This window comes from Felis catus, chromosome D3, assembly GCF_018350175.1.
Source record: "Felis catus isolate Fca126 chromosome D3, F.catus_Fca126_mat1.0, whole genome shotgun sequence".
NCBI lineage: Eukaryota > Metazoa > Chordata > Mammalia > Carnivora > Felidae > Felis > Felis catus.
In genome coordinates, this window is record NC_058379.1 from 93,991,529 (window position 1) to 94,010,587 (window position 19,059).

General features: G+C 56.5%; 1 protein-coding gene across 1 annotated transcript in view; it reads left to right on the plus strand.

Moving 5' to 3' along the window:
- The first annotated feature begins 3,271 nt into the window (after window positions 1–3,271).
- The window catches only part of KCNG2 (potassium voltage-gated channel modifier subfamily G member 2), a 69,887-nt gene continuing 54,099 nt past the window's right edge, over window positions 3,272–19,059 (plus strand). Inside the window, exon 1 of the mRNA XM_023242134.2 lies at window positions 3,272–3,553. The gene's annotated coding sequence lies outside the window, so the exon portion shown is untranslated. The remainder of the gene's footprint in view (window positions 3,554–19,059) is intronic.

The window sequence follows — 19,059 nt, forward strand, 5'->3', positions numbered from 1 at the left end:
TTCCCGGGGCGCCTCTGCTGCGTCGGGAACCTCGCATCTCAGTAGCCGGCTTCCCAGTTGGAGCTGAGTTAAGGTGCGGGAACAGAGCTGGGGGATCGGGATCAAAAGTAGCGGACAAAGGAGGAAAGCCGAGCGAGCTCAAAGGGAGGGGGCGCTCCCGGTGACTGACGGGACTGCTTGATCCATCAAAAGCGGGACGACAAAGCCGTGTGAGCTAAGAGAGGCCCGCGGGAGGGACGCGGATCTCCAGGCATTTGGGGCAACGGCAACGCGACCGGGAGAACGAGTGCTGCGAACGCTCGAGAGAAAGACAGATCTGAGAGCAGAGACGCGGAAAGAGAAGGGTTGGCAGGGGCAGCTGAGCGAAGCCGGGAGAGGCGCCGCGGAGGAGGTGGGGGCTCGAGGAAGAGCCCGTGGCCGCGGAGACGGCTGCGGAGAGGGAGGGCGGCAGAGCCGGGGCCCTCTGTCGCGACGGCACAAAACAAGAACCGAGAGCCAGCGGACCAGCGGGAGAACACACGCGTCTGCCGGCGAGGGGTGCCGGGGTGCACCGGCCGTCGCGGGAACCCAGCCCAGCTCCGGCCCCCGCTGCCCGCGCCCCAAGGGCCACCGGGCCGGGGAGGCAAGGCAGCAAAATGTCCTGAACCGAACGTGCCAGTGGCCGCACGCCTCTGTGAACATCCTAAAAACCACTGAATGGCACACTTTAAATGGGCGAATTGTCTGGGGTCTGAATTCTATCGCAAGGAAGCTGTGACAAAAAAAAAAAAAAAAAAAAGAAGGAATGTATCATCTCTTGGTTTGAAAAGCAGCCAAGAAGTGAAAATTCATGAAACTTAGAAATATCTAGAAAAACCGACTACTTTGGAAAATATCAGTGAAGCGAGGGATCAGACGTGTCACTCGCCTCCTCAGCCGCACACTCGGGAGACGTCCGCTGAGCTCACACTCGGGCTTCCGGGCTTCACAGAGGTAAGTGAAGGCACGCACAAACTCTGTTCGTTCAGAGAAATGAATTTTCAGCTACACTCACACAAGGACCTGAGAGCACGGCGGCCAGTGTCACTCACCACTGTGTTGCTGTAGGCAAGTGGGTCAAGACATGCCTCCAAAGCTGCTTGTGGCAGAGTATTTTATAATAGGGAAAAATTCAAGGCAATAGAATAGCCAAATAATGGAGTGTCACTTACAGCATGGTGCCAGCCACAGGACAGAGTTCTACGCCATCATTTGGAATGACGCTGGAGCCTGGAAAACATCAAAGATGTTCATTTCTCGTTAAGTGGTGAAAATGTGGCATACATTATGGTGCTATTTTTGTATATAAACAACCAAAAATATATTGTCACTTTAAAAAAGGACAAAATGTTTTGGTACAAAAATTAGGGACCAAAAGAGGGGCAGTAATGATTTCTGAGCGATGGGGACGGGAAAGCAGGGGGGTTCTTCTTTTCTCCTTTGGATTTTTCACAGAAAGTTTACTGATGTTCTACAACGAGCACGTTATTTACCTATTGCAAATGTTTGCTCCTTCCAGAAAACCGAAGCTATACAAAAGTGCAAATGCGTAAACCGGGACAGGAGTGTAATGTTACCTAGCAAAAGCAACAGGGAGCCTACTAGGGGGGTGCACACCATCTCTGGCAGCCCCGCCCCGGGCTTCTGTCCTCGTGAACCAGCCACACAGCACCCCCCCCCAGACGTGGGTCTGTGCCACAGGGTCTGTGCCTCTGTGCAAGAAGGTCCAGTGCCCCCAGCGTCAGCCCTTTACTGACGCTGCCCAGCTGTGACTTCGACAACAATCGAGACACAGATGAAACACTGGGGGGTTGGGAAACAAGGCAATACAAATAATAGGAGAGAAGGAGACACATAGGAGGGAAATTACAGACCAGCCTGGCATGAAAAAGACACACAACAAAGAGAATGCGGAGTAAGAAGTAAACGGAAGTACATGCACAGCGGCCCTGAGCCCACTGGATGCCTGGTTAGTTACATCGCGTTCCTGAAAGGCTTTCCAGAATGTCTCCGCTGATGCACGCCAAACAATATGGGAGATGTGAGTTGCTGGAACAGTCCAGATGGGAGAGAGATTGCGGCCGGCCCAGCGGTCAGGCCCGGTGAGTTGATCGCCGCCGGTCAGCACCGGTTCCCAGGCAGAGCTCCGTGAGCCCTCCAGGACCTCCGGCACGGCCTGCCTTCGACAGCAGTGACTGTATCCGTGCCCTGGACTTGTGGATTTGCCTACGGCTCAAGGTGAGGAAGGAGCAAGACGTTACACGACAGGATTAGGTTTTCTGAGACTCTTCATTGCAAAGAACCAGATGACCGCAAATTATGGATCAGGACAAATAAAAAAACAACTAGATGTAGAGATTTTTGTTGACTAAAAAGCCAAGGTTGACCGAAACTGTGATGCAGTGTCAGAAAAGCCCAGATGAACAGGGGTCTAGCGTCTGGAAAAGGGAGGTGACGGGCCAGTCCCACTCTGCACAGTCACGGAAACCCTGACACTCGCTAAAAGGTGCAGGGTCTGCAAGAGGCAGCCAGGGTGCAGCTGGGTCTGGAAAATTCCTCCGGGAGGAACTGCAAGGGACTGAATAACGTTCAGCCTGAGAAGTCATACAAACCCACCCGCATCCTTACCTGTGTAAATAAAACTACCAGCTGAGTGCCAAGCGCACGAGAACTTTCCATGAGTTATCCCTTTGCCAACTGGCCCTTCAGTGCCTGTTCTCTGGTGGAGGCTTATGTGCTATGGTTCCCGGAGGCCTCTGCAGGGCAGCTGGGTACCTGCTCAGGAGAGGCAGAGTTCTGCTGGCTCTGGGGAAGACTGCTAGGAGAGGCCACGAGGACAAGCCATGGCAAGTGACAAGTCATGGCGTCCCGAGGGAAGGGTGGCCTTCCAGGGCCGCTGGCCAGGCCTCTCCTGCTCTGAGAGTCAACCAGGGTTTCTACGGAGAAGAACCCTCTTTCCAAGACCTCCGTGTTCAGGCTCAGGCTGGGGGGAGCGCCCTCCCCCGCAATGGAAACCAGGAAACGAGTCCTCACCCGAGGCTGCGCGGGTCACCCAAGTTCATGACAGGGACGCATCTGGGATGCTGGCCCAGACGGCAGGCCCTCTTGGCGCGGGACCCGCCGTCTCCAGACCCGAGCGGCCTTCCCGAGGGTTCCCGGGGCCGCGCCCACGAGGACGGCCCGGGGTCTCCCCTCTACCACAGGGTTGCTGCGGGTGTGGTTTGGAGGGGCGCCACGTTGTGTGCGTGTGTGCGAGCGAGTGTGAGCGCGTGGGGCGCGCGCGGCGCGGGGTCGGGCCTCGCGTGTCCCCGAGCGCCCGCTGAGAGCGGACCCGGCCCTGGGGACCTGCGGCCGGGCGCGAGGGGGCGCCGCGCCACCGCCGCGGGGCGGATCGCCGGGGCCGAGCCGGGCCGGGGGCGGCGCGCGGGGCGGTGCCGGACTCCGCGGGCTGCGGGCTCCGGAGACGCCGCGCTCCGCCCCGAGGAGGCCACGGCCGGACGAGCGGAGCGGCGGCCCGCGGGGTCCCGGCCCCGAGGTAAAGTTGCGCGCGCGGCGGGGCCGGGAACACGCAGGGGACCTACAGCCGGGGGGGTCGTGGGGACGCGGAGGGTCTACGCGGGAGTGTTCTGGGCGGGGGCGCGGCGCGGAGGAGAGGTCCACACGGGAGCCTCTCGGGGCGGAGTGGGGACGGGGGTGGTGTCCACACGGAGGGTCCGCGGCCAGAGGGGACACGGGGGGGGGGGGGCAGGAGCGGGTCCCGCGCGCGCAGTTGCTACTGGGTTGCGCCGCGTGGTCGGGGGCGACGGAGACCGGGGCGGGGGGGGCCTCTGGAGAGCCCTCCCCGCGCCCAGGGACCCCCGAAGCCGGGGAGGGGCTGTGCCGGGCGCCGCCCCCAGCCCCCGGCCGCGACCCGAGTCCTCCCTCCCCCCGCCGGCCGGCGGGCCGACTCCGGGCGCCCTGGGCACTTCCGCGGGGGTCTGGGCGGCCGCGGCCGGAGCCCCTTCCGTCCGCGTCGGGTCCGCGGGAGCCCGGGGCGGGGAGGGGGGGCAGGTGGCGCCCAGAGGGGTGGTGGCCGGGGCTCCCCCTGCGCCCGCCCCCGCCTGCTGGGTGGGCGCCCCCGGCTCCCGCTGTCGGAGTCGGGACGCGGGCGAGCGCGGGGCTCGTGGGGGCCCTTCCTCGCCCCTTCCTGCTGCCCTTCGTATCCACCCCTGCGCGCCTCACACGCGCGCCTCACACTCACACACCTTCCACGCGCGCACGCACGGCCCTGCCTTCTCCAGCCGCAGCCCCGGCGCGGATCCGAACGGGGGTCCCCAGGGGGCCCTGGCTCGGGCAGCCGAAAATTCTGCAAACTCAGTTGCCCGAGCCGGGCCGAGAGGGCGCCCGCACTCGCCTGCGGACCCTGGATCAGCGGCTGGGGCGCGGGGTCCGTGGGGGCGCGCCGGGAGCGGCCCTGGGTCAGTCGGCGGGGGTTGGGGGGGGGGCGAGGGGCGCGGTGCTGAGGGGGTTGCATGCGCCTGCGTGTGCTTGTGTCCCGGCGGTTTGGGGGTCACGGTGGAGTTCTTCCTGCCTGCCCTGTTCCAGAGGTTTCCGGCCCCTGAACAGGGCCACGGTCCCGGGCGGTTACTCCCTTTGTCACCCGGACAGAAACCCCAGCCCAGGCGCGTGGTGGACTCCAGTGAATTCTACGTGGTCTTTAGAATCCCTTGAAAGTCCTTTCCCCGGTCCCAGGCCTCCCTTTCTCCTCCCTCTTCCCTGGGCTGCAAAGACGCATGGTTTCCTCAAGTGTGTGCTCAAGGTCGGTGTTTGGGCCAAGTAGTGGCTGTAAAATGGACTTGACTCTGTTGAAGCGTCACAGAACGACCGACCTCCGTGGTTCAGTATTGGTTCACTTCCCAGCCCTGTCCGGGGAGGGGATGGGGCTGCTGCTGAGGTCAGTTAGGGGAGCGCTCCCAGGTCATCCTGTCTACCCGGAAGGAAAACCCAGTGGAGGGAGTCACGAGATGGTTCTGTTTCTGCCGAGATGCCAGGATGGAGCCCGCAAAGCCCAGACACGCTTCAGCCGCAGCGTGGCCCGTCAGCCGGCACCGTCTCTGGGGTTGTGCAGTGGGTGCTGCCGTCCTCCCGGGGCTCCCTGTCCCTGACAGTCCCAGTTAGTGAATGGGATGGGACTGCTCTGGGTTCTCTCTTTTTTTTTCTCTTTTTTTATTTAAGTTTATTTATTTTGGGAGAGCACGTGCACTATCAGGGGAGGGGCAGACTAGGCAGAGAGGGAACCCAAGCAGGCTCTGTGCCATCGGCGCAGAGCCCAACACGGGGTTCGAACTCACAAACCGGGAGATCGTGACCTGAGCCGAAGCCAAGAGTCAGGTGCGTGACCGATTGGGCCAGCCAGGTGCCCTGCTCTGGGTTCTCTTAAACTGTGAATTGTGGGGAGGGCGCGTTGCGGCTGGGGGGTGACATCCACTTAGCTGTGGCTCCCTGGCGTGCACCGGCCACACACACACTAAGAATCACACGCTGTGGCTAAGAAAAGACATATTTGTGTCTTAACTGGAGACAGGTTAAGAAATCAACTTCGAGATTCTTTCCAAGGCCAGTGCCAAATAGCGCTCTGATCTCTTTCCTCTTACAATTTATATATTCCACTTTGCAAAAGTTTTTTTTATACCTTGAGATTTCCATAATTCAAGAAAAAATGGGTGTTTCTGTAGGCATGGGGAGAAAAGGAGGGAAGTGTGTTCTTAGCTGGCTCAGAAGCGGGGAGGCTGTGAGGCGTTCCTTTTCCATGCCTGGCACCGAGTCCTGCGCATGCCAGATGCTCAGAAAATATGTGCTGCCTGATTAATTGTTGGAGTTGCAATTAAGAGTTCCTACCCCGTGTGTGGCTGGGAGCTGCGTTGTCATAATTACAGGTGTATGTGCTGTAATCAGTAGGTCGTGTGGAACACACAGGCTGATGGGAAGCGGTAAGGCGTTGGGGTTTGCCCTGGCACGAGCAGGTGGGGTCTGAGTGTCTGGGGAGGACTTGGCAGCCCAGGGCTCAGCAGCCTCTTCCTCCTCCTGTCCCACGGTTCCGGCTGCAGCGCGTCTTACTCAGGCGCCAGGAGGGCAGGACTAGCCGAGGAGTGTTTGCAGTGGGAGGGAGTTCTCCGCTTCTGCAGCAAGTGCGGATGTGTGGGGGTGGGAGCCGGGGGGGGGGGGGCAGCACCGTGGGGGGGGGGGTGGTGCTGGGGGACCAGGAGGCCGCAGAGGATCTGAGAGATGGGGAAGGTGGGCTTTTCCAGACGAGGTGGGTGCGGGGGGTGGGGGGGTCCAAGACGCGTGGCCGAGTGTGTCATAGTACCTGAGCACCTGTGCACGGACGGGCAATTGCGTGAGGAACAGGGATATTTTAGGGGCAAAGCCGGGGAGCCCCCGCTGCCTGAGGGCCCGCTCACGGTCCGACCGAGTCAGGGCGGCACCAGGGAGCCCGGGCGGGCCGTGTCTGAGGACAGTGACACAGTGAAGGGAGCCAGGTGAGGGCCGGCTCCTGGCACCTGGCTCTCCCACCGTGCGGAGGATGGCCCTGGGACTGGTCAGGGCTGCAGCCAGGCTCCCGGACCCCACGCAGCCTTTTCGTGAGCTTAGTGGGCGCTTCCAAGCTTGAGAGGCACGCAGGGCCACCGCGAGGTTAAAGAGATAGCCATCCGGCACTTCCTGTCCCTGGGCTCTGAGGCCAGCTCCTGGCTCGGCCTAGGGGCTCACCTAGGGGCCCCTGCAGTCTTTGCCGGGCTCCACTTAACAAGCGGGTTCGTTCGTGAGAGCAAACTTAAGTCAGAAACCACTTTGAGAAGCAAGCGGACCGAATGCCGAGTGTAAAGACATCACCGGGGGAAGGCCGAGTTGGGTCGACCCGCAGTCACAGAATTCCTGAAGGAACCCTGTGAACGGGCTGCTTCGGCCTCTTCTTGCGACAGGTGAAGCCAGACTTGCGGCAGGGCACAGGCTGCTTACTGGCTCCTGTTGTTAAGACCCCCCCGACAGCTAAGGGTGCACGTTCCTGGGAGGGCCGGCGCAGAGGTCCTGGGCCTCGTGGGACGGGAGATGTCAGCCAGTCTGTCGTCGACTGCTTGTGTTTTCTGATTCCTCCCGCAACAGATGACAGGGCTGGGACGAGCCGTGTCTTAGCTTTCTGATGTTTGGAGGAGAAACTTGCATCCCGAAAAAGGAAGTTAGGAATATATTCACTCAAAATGGAAACACCAGTATTGTATTGATTTATGCTTAGGAAAAGGCTAATTGAAGTATAGTGTTTAAATAGCACAGAAGACCTTTTCGTTGCTCTGTTCAATTAGGGAAGGTAAGACAGAGAGAGAGAGAGAATTCACAGAAACGCGGGTGCCAGCTCCCAGGGGTGCCCCTGAGGGGCCAGGCTCAGTGCCCCTCAGCCGCTCCTGCCCAGCACGGGGCGGGGACTTCACGACGCCTGTAGACCCAGCAGTGTCTCCCATCGGCCGCCAGGCACCGTGCCACAGGCCACAGCGGCTCTGTCCCAGCCCTCGGCTCGGCCTCCCGTGGACAAGCTGGCGTGGTCAGAGCCCTGGGTGGCAGTTCCCAGAATTTAATGAAATTCCTGGATATGTTTAACCTTCTCAGATATTTGAACAATGAAGTTTAAATCTCGGATCAGGCTTGAGTGTGTTGGGCACACGAAAATCAAAGGCGAGAATTACGGGCCCAGAGAAACCCTCAGTCTAATCTGAACGTCAGCACTTTTTACACAATGTACCCTGAAGAGGCAGATTTATTTCTGTAAAGGCTTAGCACCCGTGGGAGAGCCTGTGTGGCGGTCACGTTCCTGACTGGGCTCTGACCTGCACCTGCCTGGCCCCAGTGCACTCGGGAGGGTTGGGTGCACAGAGCGTCTGCCGCCCGCTGGTGTGGCTTCCAGGACCTTCTGTGCCCCTGGCTGGCTGTCCCCACACACGCCCTGGGCCCTGGAGGGGCGTGAAATCAGTGCATTGGGTGGACGCCTGCCCCCAGGACACCTCTCTCGGGTCCAGTCTGGTGGGTCAGGTGGGGCCCGGGGATTCAGATTCTCAACACGAATTCTGGGTAATTCTCATCATTTGGAAGGCTGGAAACGCTCGTTTGTGGGTTGTGACTGGCATTTCTGTAACAAGATAGAGAAGAGAAGGTATCAGAATTTGGTATCTCACAGGTGCCGTTTTGTGTGTGTGGACAATATACGATGTATTTCTTACTGTGGGTTCAAAATAAGGACAGTCCCCTGACCGTGTGTGCCTTGAGGCGCCCAAGTCTGTCTCTGCGCTTAGCTGTAGAAATTTCCAAAAGCTCCCAGTTGGGTAGCCCAGGCTGGCATGGGTCCCGGAGCACAAGGGGCCGGGACCAGCACTGAGGTCGGGCCCTGCCCTTGCTGAGGGGCGCCTGGCAGGCTCCCCACATGGTCGTGCTTCCTCCGCTCGCGGTCAGGCTCGGGGGGGTCCCGCTGGGCAGAGTCGCAGGTGCAGCCCAGCGGGGTTTCTGATCACCCCCCAGAGCAGACAGGCGAGCCCGTGTCTGGTAAAGCCAGGACAAGGGTTCCCTTCCTGTTCCCCTTCTCTCTTCTTGGGGGGTGTGGAGGAGGCGTCTTCGTGTGCACATTAACGGGAAGGTAAGCCGCACGACGAGTTTTATTTCACATCATAGCAATTAATGCAACGGAATGAAATGTTTGGTAAAATAAAATGCATGAAAAATCAGTGCTTGTTGTGTCGCGTGGCTGTTCGGTCACAGGAGGGAAACTTGGCGTCTGTGAGGCTCGACCGTGGTGTCAGGAACGGGCAGCGCCCCGACTTCTGGAGTCTCTCTGAGCTCGCGCTCGCTCGGCTCCGTGTTTCCTTCAAGAAAAGGACAGTTTCTGACCGTGAACAAATTCCCCTGCAATTTTCCACCGAAGAAGACAAAGACATCATTTAGATGAGGAAAGATAAGAAACGTGTTTCGCTGGCTTCCTCAGGAGTCAACGCTTTAGAAATAGAAAAATTCTAGGGCCTGGGGGAAGTGCAGGTGTAGGAGCCGGTGGGCAGCGCTGAGGAGACACAAGGGGACTCTTTCCCTCTGGTAGTCGTGACACGTTGTTTTTCCAAGCAGCCCGCGACGTCGGCGGCTCCCGAGGGGCCCTCCCGCCGGCCGGGGTTGGGGCTGAGACGCACCCGTCTCGGGCGGCATGGGCGCTGCGGTCTGACCCAGGGCTGTGGACGGACCCTGGTCCCGCACAGGCCACGTCCCCGGATCTGGCAGGAGCCTAATGACAGGGCCACCCTTCCCGGTGGGGCCGGCGCGTGGGTCATGTCTGGGCTGACGCTCTTTTCTGGGAACTGTGAGGGGACCGTTTCCCAGCAAAGGCAGTGAGCCGGCACTGGGCCCCAGGAACTCGTACAGTTTGTCGTGTTTCCAGATGCGACGAATACGATGTTAAAATACCTGTTTCTGCTTTTCCCTCCTTTCGAAACGAGCCCGCGTCGGAGACAGAGAGTAAGGAGAAGCATACGTTTGAAAACCCTGTGTGGTTTCCGCTCTCCGCAGGCAGTGGCTGCGGGTTGACAAGGACGTTTCCCCTGTCGCTCGGTGTCCGTGCGCAGAATCAATCACCCCACCTACCAGCAGCGGCACACGGTGTCACCTGCACACTTGTTCTGTTGAGCACGTTTTGCACGGATCTCTCGGAACCTGTCCGTGTGTCCTGCGGTTGGCCCCGTGGACTGTTTCTAGCTTGTCCATATTCTAATCACCACTGACATAGCATCTTTGTACACAAATGCTTGAAAAACTTTGAATTGGGTCACAAGGCATCAATGCCTAAGGCACGTGATACTAACGTCACATTGTCCGTCAGGGGCCTTGGGGGCCCGCACCCCCCACACCCTCCTGCTCGACCCACTCCTCTCTTCAGATGCCAAAGTGAATGCCTTTCGGTTGTGAGTCACACATGCTCGTTATGAGACATCCTCACGGGCAGAACATGTGAAGTGGGGTACGTGCTGCTGTCCGGGCCCTGTCCCTCTGGGCCTCGGGTCGCGTGTGCACACACGTGTACACGTGAGTACGTGCATGGACACGCGTGTCTGTGCACAGGAGATACCGGCTTATCTGGGTGTGTTCTCAGAAACCCCTGCTGCCTTGAGTGTCGTATTTACCTGTTGGGAAGGCTGACCTTTCTCTTGCTCTGGCCTCAGTTTCTCTGCGATGCTCTCCTGTGCCCTGTTCTGGCGTGCACTTGTTCCCAGAACACTGTGTGCCCACCCCCCCACCCCCAACACTGTTTGCATTTGCCTCCAGCCTGCGGTGGGTCGCCCAGCACACAAGCACCCACGCTTGGCCGGCTGTCCTTGGGCCCGTCTGCGCTCGTGGGGACCCATGTACCCTCCTGAGTCAGGAGACGTGGCTGGGCATTTAGAGTGACCTGGGTCTGCTCAGACTTAGAAAACGTGTCTCAAGCCTCTAAAATCTCAAGTGTAATCATGGGGCAGGAGGAGCCGTAGACAGATACAGGTAGATGTACAAGCCTCCAGTGCACACGCATGCATGTGTACAAACGTGCACACACACGTGCGTGGATACGCAAGCCTGGGGTGCAGGGGTGACCTTCAGAAAAGTCGCCAAGCGTGTCCTGACAAGCAGGTGCTGACCCAGAGCTGACTCAGGGCTCAAGTCCCCAGCGAGAGTCTGACCTGCACACGCTGAGCTGGGTGGTCCGTGTTGTGTCTCGCCCTCATCCGTCTTCCTGATGTCCGCACTATGACACGCAAGTGTCCTGGGCGACTTCGAGCCTCGTCCCCACCGAGCGGGGGGAGCCTGTCTCCCGGGACGCACACCTGCCGCCGAGAGTCTCGTCATCTCCCGGGACGAAGGGCAGCATGCACGAAGGAGCCTTCCGTGCCCACTCGGACGTGCCGGTCCACCCGTCCTCTGACCCCACGTGGGGTGGCTCTGCCCTGCAGGCCGTCTGGCCAGCAAGGGCTTTGTTCACCTCGTCTCCGGGCTTGGGGTCCGTTGGGCTTGGCGGGATCACATGGGTGTCTCCTAAGATGTGTTCGGCCAGCCGCTGGCGCATTGCCTGGGGCCCTCGGCAATGCGAATTATTCTGGGATTCTTCAGACGTGCTCTCTGACCTTAGCCAGGCCTGGGGAAGAAAGCTCGCGGAACCAGACGTCTGCTCTCAGAAGTTGGCACAATTAACACCCGCTGGGAGGAAGCTTCAGAACACGCTTCTCTGCTCCTCACAGCGTCTCCGTTCACCACGGCAGTGACCCCTCGCTGTGCTGTCTGGTGCTGGCACTCGCCCCGAGACCGTGGTGGTGACCCCCTTTCGGGCCGAGACCAGGAATAAGCGCTCGGGAGCTTCCTGGGGCAGGTGAAGGTGAAGTTAACACCGAGGAAAACAGCTTCTTCCCTCCCGGGGGGCCTGCGTTCCCAACGCGCACTGGTTTGGGGCCAGAATTAGAAATTAACAATAAGTGGGGGTTTTGCATCATTTTCTCTTCTTCAGTCCCTCCCATGGCTCGCAGCTCTGTGTCGGGCGTCAGGCTTCCATCGGGGCTGAACTCCCTCATCCTTTTAAGGGTCATTACTAGAATCAGCCTCCAACCTGAGGCCGCCTGGGAAGAACTCTGGGGACGCTGCCCCAGCGCTCACTCCAAGCCAGAGGGGTCGACCCAGGGCGCGGCGGGCTCGGGCCCACGTGCTGGCCTGCACCACGGCTCCACGCCTGGAAACGCAGAGGTGCGTCAGGGGCAGGGCTGCGGGCTCTCGTTCTCTGTTCTTCCCCCAAAGGGGGGTCTCCGAGGGGTGCATCGTGTAAGGGCTGTTCGCACGCGGGGCTTTCCTTGCATCCCGCGAGACACTTCACAACTTGCCCCGCACCCCTGTTTGCCTGCACGTGTTGTCACCTGAGTGAGCCCTTGAGGTGCACGTTCAGGCTCCAGGGGAGCATTGTGGGCGCCCGAACTTTATGCCTTCTGCACACATCACGCACTCACCTTCACAGAGACCCTGAAGCAGGTGTGCTCGCTCCAACAGAGGAGAAACATACTGAGTGATGGGCTCAAGGGCACACATCTTCTAGTCAAATGACCAAGACATTTTCTGACTCAAAATCCCTTTTCCCAGCTTGTTGTCCCAGGCCCAGACGGCCCCCTTCCCTCCTGACTGTTCCCGTCATCTGGGTCCTGGCAGCACTTTGGGCATGGGTCCACAGCCACTCACGCGGTTGGCCCCCGTCACACCACGACCAGAAAAGCTGGTCCCGGTTGTGATGCCCCAAATCCCATCCCGAGTCTGCACTTGAGAGCCTGGTGCCATCTGCCTCCAGCCACACACGGGTGCCTGGGCGTACCAGTGCTCTGTGGGGCTTCTGTCCTGACCCTCAGTCACAGCAAGGAGGACACTCACGTCCCCTGAATCATCTCATACGGTGCACTGTGGCATGCCGCCCTAGAATAGAAGGCTGTTCCTCTCTTCTAGAAAATACAAGAGCTTCCGAATGACGCTAACTGCCCTGGCCCACCGCAGTTGTGGGATTTCACGAGTCTTCTTCCCTGCCTCCTTCACTGCTCTGGGCTTCAAATGCCTCGTCTACCACTGTGGGCACCCAGCCTGCAGGGGTCGTGAGGGATCCTGAGCGCATGGCCAGGGTCTGTGCCCCAGGTAGGCACCTGCATTTGGGCCAGGCTAGTCCTGCACCGCTCGCTCAGTCAGCCTTGCATGGCTGCCCTGTCCCTGGGCTGAAACGGGCCCCACCAGTCTTAATACACCTTACAAAATGGAATAAATTCTTTTAAGACTCCTAAGAAAGGAGATATTCAAGCCTAGGTAGTCTCACTGGAAAATTCTACCAAACATTTGAAGAAGACTTAATTCTATCAAACATTCAACAAAAAGGAGGGAACTCCTAACTCACTTTCTGAGGCTAGCACTACCTGGAGACCACACTAGACAGCACAGAAAAGGAACTACAGATCAGTGGTTTTCGTGAACTTAGACACAAAATTGTAAGCAAAATATTAGCAGATTTCTCCAGCAATGTATAAAGCTGTTGGACCAGGTGAGATTTACTGCAGGTGTGCAGGGCTGGCTCAGTATTCAAAAATCAACCAGTGTGATCTACCACATCCACAGGAGAGATACACAGTCAGATCAGCTGGTGCAGAAAAAGCATTTGATAAGGTCCAACACCCACCTGTAATGAAAACTCTCAGAAAACTAGAAATAGATATTTAACCAGATAAAGAGCATCTCCCAAAAGCCTAAAGCTAACAGCATACACATGGCAAGAGGCTGAATGTTTTCCCCTAAGATCTGGAGCAAGACAAAACTGTCCACCCTCACCACTGTTACTCAACCTAGTACTGGAAGGTAGGTAAAACAGGAAAAGGAAACAAAAATGGTATAGGTTGGAAAGGAAGAAATAGAACTGTTCCTCTTTGCAGATAGTATGATTATCTGTGTAGAAAATTCCAAGGCATGTACCCCCAAAACCACCTACACAAATGAAAAGATATACCATGTTCATGGATTGGAAGACCCTATATCGTTTACCTGTCTCTTCTTCTCAAATTGATCTGTGGATTTGATGATGTTTCTGTCAAAATCACAACAAGAATTTTTGTAGACATAGGCAGCTTATTCTGAAATTCATATGGGAAGGCGTGAGCTCCAACATAGCTCAAACAATCTTGAAAACCAGGTCTCACTACCCAGTATTAATGTTCATTATATAGATCCAGGAGCCAGAACCATGTGATGCTGGCAGAGAGACAGAGAGATGCACAGAACAAAGGAACAGAATACAGACCCACACCAGTATGTCCAACTGATTTGTAACAAAGCTGCAAAGCCAGGTCAGTGGAGGAAGCAGAGTCATCACAACAAATGACAGTTAAGCAACTGGTCATCCACAGGTGGGGAAAAAAAGAACCTCATACCTAACCTCATACTTAACCTCGGTTAAGTGTCTGACCCTTAATTTCGGTTCATGAGCTCACAGTTGTGAGATCAAGCCCCAGGTGGGGCTCCACAACTGACAGCATGGAGCCTGCTTGGGGTTCTCTCTCTCTGCCCCTCCCCCCCCCCTCAAAATAAATAAATAAATATTTTTTAAAATGCATCATAAATTTAAATGTAAAATGTACAGCTATGAGACTTTTAGAAAAAAATGAGAGAAAACCATTTGGATCTAGGGTTAGGCAAATAGTTTTTAGACTTCACACCAGGACGCCTGGGTGGCTCAGTCGGTTGAGCGTCCAACTTCGGCTCAGGTCACGATCTTGCGGTTCGTGGGTTCGAGTCCCGCGTCGGGCTCTGTGCTGGCAGCTCGGAGCCTGGAGTCTGCTTCAGATTCTGTGTCTCTTCTCTCTGCCCCTCCCCTGCTCGTGCTCTGCCTCTCTCTCTCTCAAAAATAAATAAGCGATAGACTTGACACCAAATGCATGATCCATGAAAAGTAGACTTGATAAATCTGACCTTATGAAAATTAAAAACTGCCCTTCAAAGGACCATTTAAGAGCATGAAAGGAAAACCTAAAGTGAGAGAAAATATTTGCAAACCACACATCCAATAAAGGACCAAAATCTGTAATATAAAAAGAACTCTCAAAACTCAATAGCAATCCACCCCCCCCAAAAAAAAACACAAGCAAAATATGCAATTAAATGAACAAAATATATGAAAAGATATTTCACTGAAGATGATATACAGATGTTAAATGAGCACATGGAAAGGTGTCCATCATTAGCTATTAGGGAAATGCAATTAAAACTATAAAGAGGTTATCATCACACACTTATCAAAGTGACTGAAATAAAAATAAACCCCAATACTGATGAGGATGTAGAGAAATGATCTCTCATACACTGCTGATAGGAATGGAAAATGATATGATCACTCTAAAAATAGTTTGGCCATTTCTAATCAGTCACGGAACTACCACGTGACCCCGTGGTTACACTCCTGGGCATTTATCCCAGAGAAATGACAACTTCTATTCACACAAAAACCTGTACACAACTGTTTATAGTAGTGCTGTTTGTAATAGTCGAAAACCGGACGCAATCCGATGTCCCTCTATGGGTGAATGCTTACACCACAGACGTCCTCACACGACACACTACTCAGCAGTGAGAAGGAATAAACAATTTTTTTTTCAATGTCTACCTGTTTTTGAGAGACAGAGAGAGAGCGAGTGAGTGGGGGAGGGACAGAGAGAGAGGGAGACAGAGGATCTGAAACGGGATCTCTGCTGACAGCAGTGAGCCCCATGTGGGGCTCACACTCATGAACTGTGAGATCATGACCTGGGCCAAAGTCAGACATTCAACTAACTGAGCCACCCGGGTGCCACAAGGAGTAAACTATTAACACACCCAATAACTTGGATGAATCTTCAGGGAATTATGCTGAATAAAATATGCGAATCTCTAAATGATCATCTAACGATTCCAATTTATATAATACTCTCGAAATGACAAATTACAGAGATGGGAAACAGATTAGCAATTGCCAGGGGTTATGGAGGCGGGGACAGGGAGGGACCTGGGTGTCAGGATGCACGTCCCGCATATGGGGCATCAGTGTCAACATCCCGGTGGTTTTAACACAGGGGAACTAGGTAAGGGGCACGCGGAATGTCCTTGTATTAGTGTTTCAATTGCATATGAAGCCACAGATATTTCAAAATAAGTTTTATCTTCAGAATGTGTATGCAAATATTTCATAGAAAGGTTTAGTAAAAGCTCTGGGCGAATGTGTCACCTTGAAAGTCACCTGTGGGTGTTGGATTGAATTTGAAGGGGACGGTGGACACGGGGGCTGTTGTAAATGCTAATATAGAGACACTTAGTTGGGATGAGGAAAGCGTCTCAGGACAAGCGCGGGAGCATTCACAGTGTCTGACTGTAGGTTAGTATTGAAATACCGTCCACTCGCCTAAGTAAGTCATGACGCATCCTCGGGTTGAGACAGTATGCACGCTTTCCGTCAACACGCTCGCCAGCGGTGTAGACGAATGTGGCGGAGTGGCTTCTAATGGCGTCGAAGAAGCCCCAGTGCCATGTTTATACTGGATTCCCAGTGTCAGTGAGAGAACCACCGTTTACCAGAAGCGTGGACATCATCATACTCCATGGCCGTCCGTCCCGTCCAACCAGACGGCGCGGACCCCAAACTTGTCCTCGCAGGTCTTGCTCGACCTTTTTGACTGTTGACTTCTTCTGGGGAGGGAGGAAAGAGCAGAGCCTTGGACACGAATCTGAGGACGCTCGAACTCCTGCCCCAGGGGCTTTCCTGCTGTGGCGACCCGTCCTCCCAGTGTGCAGCCCCGCCCCTCTCTGCCCTTGACCCGGAGCCCCGCGGCCCATATACGGAGTCAGCCAGCCACGAGGAAGAAGGCCCAGGTTCCCACGGCTGTCTGGGGCGCTGGGGTTAAAGGTGTTCTTTTCCTTCTATTTTACTCTACTGTGCGATTTCCCATTTTTCCCATGGGTTACTTTTATAATTGGAACATTTTTTTTTATGAAGTTGAACGTCTAAGACTCATTTAGGCGAATGAACGTAGAGAAGAATAAGAGAAACCAGAACATACCCTTCTTGTGGCTAAAAGAACAGAGAAGAGTGTCGTATCTGCTGGGGGGCCCCATCCCTGGGTGGCCCCCGGGTCAGTCGCCATGCTGGGCGTTAGCTAGACATAGACGGTGTGGGAGCGAGACGTTCCCACAGGAACGTTTGCTGACTTGAGTAAGGCCATGCACGCATCAGCAGGGCCAGCATGTGAGCGAGCGGAGGGACAGCCCGGCCACCATGAGGAGAGAAAGCAAGGACCGCAGAAACACGGCCGTCACACATACAGAATTTGTGGATTTTATTCCTAAACCCAGCAGATGCCTGGGGGCAGGCAGGTGGGCAGTAACCCAGCTCCAGTGGCTCTTTGGCTCCCTGAAGCCACGGCCGTCACGCCCAGGGGTCCCGCACAGGTGTCGCACAGGCTGTCACATACTTGAGGGTCAGCAGGTACTGGGTGGGCACAGAGCTTTCTGGGATGCCCCGTCCTCTGCCCTTCCCCATCATGCCCACAGCCTCCCCTGCCCTGGGGCTCCTGGACCCCCACCACCTTTCCCATCTCTCTCGAGGCCTCATCCTTGACCCTTGAAGGGGGGGCAGCCCACACCCCCACCCCGGGACCCACAAGCCGGCCACCGTGCAAGAGGCCACGAAGAGGAAGCTCTCAGAGCGAGAGCTCCCGTCACCCCAGAGGGCGTGCACGGGGCAAGGACCCCAGCACAGAGGGATGCCCGCCCATGCCAGGTGCTCCTGCATTCCAGAGCCTCGGAGAAGCTGGAGGGGCCAGGGCTCCTTCCTCCTCCCCACCCGGCAGCCCGTCACCCTGACTCTTCACAGCAAACGCCATCACCAGCTTAGGAAACCATCCGAACTGAGAAGTAAGAGAACCCCGAATAATTGGAAAGGAACACGTCTGGTTGTGACCTGATCACTGAGGAGTCAGCGGAGAAGTTGTTCACGTGTTAAAACCCAGGTTCCTGGGCAGGTGTCCTACCTCTGAGTGTGGCTCCACCCAGAGCAGGAGCAAGACCGGGTGTGGACAGAGTTGGGGCAGGAAGGGAGGGCATCTCAGCGAGACAGATGGCCGTGAGGGGAGCCTCGAGGACCCAAAGCTGACGTCCTCTGCAGACAGCCAGGCTGGAAGTGGTGTGCCCGGATGGCCCCTACGGCCTCGGGATCTTCTTGAACCCTGACTCCGCCTCTGGGCTCCCAGCCCCTCCCGGGAGAGGCCCATGGCCGCCTGTGGCCCCCTGACGGCCCTCAACTGCCACAGACCACAGGCCGAGGAGTGGGTCTCGGCGGGGAGGGCACCCAGCTTCTAGGGGGGCGCCTGGCCACAGAGGAGAGAGGGGGTATTTCCGGGGACTCCCGTGTGTGCGTCGGCCGCCTGTGGTCTGTTCGGGAAATTCTGAGCGAGTCTCCTGAGGAGGGCGCTTCACCTGAGAATTTGGGGGGTTCCTCGTGCCGAGTGTGGCCAAGAGGAGGGTGATGAGGTGCAGCCAGGGTGGCTTCAGGACTCCACGTGGGGTGTGTTGGACGTGAAAACGGCGCTTTCTTTGTGATCCCTGTAATCTGGACGACGACTCGGTGACAAGACCACAAGCAACTACACGGCTTCGGAGGGTTGTTACTGTGGTAAAATACACATCACGTGACAGGTGCCGCTCACCTGCCTCTAAGTGGCGGTTCGGGGGCGGGAATACATTCACGCTGTTGTCCGGCCGTCACCATCCGTCTCTGGACCTTTCTCATCCAAGCACGTTAAACGGCAGCGCGCCGCCCCCGCCCCAGACCCTGCCCGCGTGTCGGCACCTCCGTGCGCCTCTCGTTACCGGCTCGTTGTGCTCAGCACGGCGTCGTCGAGGCTCGTGAATTTCTGCAGGGGTCAGAATCTCGTTCCTCTTTGAGGCTGAATAATATTCCAGCGGATGGATAGACCGCACTCGGCTCTCGATTCACCCGCTGACGGACACGTGGGCTGTTTCCACCTTCCGGCTGTTGTGAGTGATGCTGCTGTGAACGTGGGTGTACAAATGTCTGACTGCATCTTGGGGCAGATGCCCAGAGGCAGACTTACTGGACCCTGGCTCCCAGGGCCCCAGGCCTCCGCTTCCTTGCGAACACTTGTTACGTTCTGTGTGTTTTCTTAGAACGGCCCTCCTAGCGGGTGTGGATGGCGTCATTTCTCTAGTGATTAACGATGTTAGAGCATCTTTTCGCATGCTTATCGGCTATCTGGGTATCTTCCTTGGAGAAGCGTCTATTCAAATGCTTTGCCCATTTACAATTGTTTTGTTGGTGCCGCTGTGTTCTCTGGATACATGGAGTATTCTGGATATTAATCCTTGATCAGATATATGGTTTGAAAACACTTTCTCCCTTCAATCTGATCTGTGGGCCTTTTCACTGTTGATACTGTTGTGTGTTCACAAAATGGTTTAGCG